The 3,057-nt window shown below is 33.5% G+C and overlaps 1 pseudogene; it reads left to right on the forward strand.

Moving 5' to 3' along the window:
• Window positions 1-941, forward strand: LOC126080535 (olfactory receptor 8K5-like; annotated as a pseudogene).
• The last annotated feature ends 2,116 nt before the right edge of the window (window positions 942-3,057 follow it).

The raw sequence follows: 3,057 nt of genomic DNA on the forward strand, positions 1-3,057 counted from the left end.
ATGGGCCAACAGAATCTAACAGTGTTCACTGAATTAATTCTAATAGGAGTCACAAGGCACCCTGAGCTGCAGCTCCCCCTTTTGGGGGTCCTTCTTATTATCTACATGATAACACTAGTGGGAAACCTGGGGATGATCATCTTGACCAAGGTGGACTTCCAACTACACACGCCTATGTATTTTTTCATCAGACACCTAGCCTTCATTGATCTTGGTAATTCTACTGTCATTTGCCCCAAGGTGCTGGAAAATTTTGCTGTGGATCAAAGTACCATTTCCTATTATGTATGTGCCACACAGATGGCTTTCTTCATTTTGTTCTTTGTCAGTGAACTTTTTATGCTGTCAGCCATGGCCTATGACCGCTACATGGCCATCTGTAACCCTCTGCTCTATAATGTTATCATGTCCCCAAGATGTTGTCATGTGCTCATGGATATTCCATACCTCTATAGTACTTTTCAGTCTCTGATGTTCACCATTAAGATTTTCATATTGACCTTCTGTGGCTCTAATGTCATCAGTCATTTCTACTGTGATGATGTCCCCTTGATACCTATGCTCTGCACAAATGCACAAGAGGTACAGTTGTTGGTCATAATGTTTTCAGCATTTAATTTGATATCCTCCCTCCTGGTTGCCTGCTGTCCTACCTGCTGATTCTGATAGCCATATTTCGAATGCATTCTGCTGAGGGCAGGAAAAAAGCTTTCTCCACATGTGGTTCTCATCTGACAGTGGTGGTTGTGTTTTATGGAACTCTATTATTTATTATTTATTTATTATTTATGTATATGCAACCCAAATCTGCTCACTCATATGATACTGACACAGTGGCCTCTGTGTTTTACACTTTAGTCATCCCCATGCTTAACGCTTTGATATACAGCTTAAGAAACAAAGAGGTAAATGATGCGTTCCACAGAGTTTTTAAAAACTGATGTCAGCTTTGTATTTAATATTCGATATTCAACCTTGTTTTAGTAAACAATGTCAAAGGTAATATCATTTGACAATATTTCTTATAGATATAAATGCATTCTCTTTGGTTCCAAAGCAAAGACGAATTATAAATCCTAGACGGATTTTTTTTTTTTTAGATTTTACTCAGACAAACCAATCGTATTTTAGATCTCAAATTAGATGTCACCTCCCCAACATTCCTTGCTTCCTGTTCATTGATTACTTATGTGATTTCATAGACCCTCATACTTCTACAATGATTATATTTATTACACTCTTGATTAATAAAATATGTGTTTGTTTCTGTCAGTTTTTCTAACGATAAGGATCTTCTCAATCTTTTTTCTATTCCATTTTCTAAGCCTAAAGCAACCGTGTAAACAATGTTGGAGACAAATGGTTATCTGTGTTACAATTAACGCATGAAGACTTTATTTGTCCTTTCGTTATGAGTCAATTCTGTAGTGAAAATAAATTCTTAACAGTGATGAACTAAAATGTATAAATTTGACTAGATGATTTTGATTTTTTAGCATTTAATTTGATTTATTTCGTCCTTAGATAACTAGTGTCTTACATGTTGATTCTCATGGCCATATTCCAGATTACCGTATAGTACTTATGGGAAAAAAAAGAATGGATAATGCAAAGTGAATTAAAACAGAGAGGATGACAATAGGAAGAAGGGAAAACTAGAACTCTGTTGGGAAAGACTAAAAGATTTATTAAACAGTGTAACTAATGGACAGCATGAAGATGAAAAGTATTATAAGAATGAAGAGAAAATGTTGATACATTTCTAATTCCTGTTTTCAATGGATTGAAACACGTTACACTGGTTAAAAAAAAAAAAAAAAGTAAGGAACGGCGTGTTAAATGGGCACATTATTCTTGGATGAAATTGATTTATTTATTTTTTTATTGCTGAATGCCCATGTATCTTGTTAAATGCATTATGTGGAAGACAGTGCCATTAATTAACAGAGAAAGTATAAAAGGATTAAGCCAAAAAACCAAACCCATTGCCATCTACTCAATTCTGACTCATATCCACCCTATAGGACAGAGTACAATTGCCCCGTAGTTTATAAACAACACCTGGCGATTAGCAGCCAAAAGCTTATCCACTGCACCACCAGGGCTCCAAAAAGACAGTAGGCAAATTTTACTGAAATACATATCATACTAAAATAAAGTACATTTTTTACATTATTTTGTGCTTATTCACTAGAAATAAAATTATATCATTCCAAATTCTTGCTCTCTTCAATGAAACAACAACAACCAAAAGCAAACTTTCTGTATTCAATGGTTTCTTCATCTTAGTCAACTAATTTAAGAGGATAATTACAAGGAAAAATTCTCATCGAGCACTGTAATTTACACAATGCATAGATTATTTTTTTTTCTTATAGATGAAACTCTTTTTTCATAGACAGTGCCCTAAGAAGATATTTTAAACTGTCATATAAGAAAATAGTAAACAAACATTTAAATAAATTTTACCATAATGGCATAATACCAACAGTACTTATCTATTAATTTTTATTTTGCTTTCGCTGACATTTGGACCAAAAAGAGGAATTAAAAACCAAAATATAATAATACTGGCTTTTATATTTGCCCATGCATTTATCTTTGCCAGTTAGTTTTACTTATTTCCTTGTATCATTTTGAGTTACTGTCTAGTGTTCATTCATTTCATCCCAAAGGACTACCTACATTTTAAGATAATTTTCTCAGATACGAAATTCTTGGTTGAAAATTTCTTCCCAGTACTTTAAATACATCATCTCACTACCTTTTAGCCTCCATGCTTTCTGAGGAGAATAAACTGTTAATCTTAGTGAGATTCATTGTATGTGATCAGTTGCTACTCACTTGCAATATTCAAGAGTCTCCTTTGTCTTTGACTTTGACCATTTGATTATAATTTGTCTAAACATGAGTATCTTTGTGTTTATCGTACTTGATTACTTTAGTTCTTGGTTATGCAGATTCATGTATTTTATCCAAGTTTATAAGTTTTGAGTCATTATTTTTTGAAATGTTTTTCTGTTTCTTTTTCTCTCCTTATCTTCTGGGGCTCCCATT

This window comes from Elephas maximus, chromosome 7, assembly GCF_024166365.1.
Source record: "Elephas maximus indicus isolate mEleMax1 chromosome 7, mEleMax1 primary haplotype, whole genome shotgun sequence".
Taxonomy (NCBI): Eukaryota; Metazoa; Chordata; class Mammalia; order Proboscidea; family Elephantidae; genus Elephas; species Elephas maximus.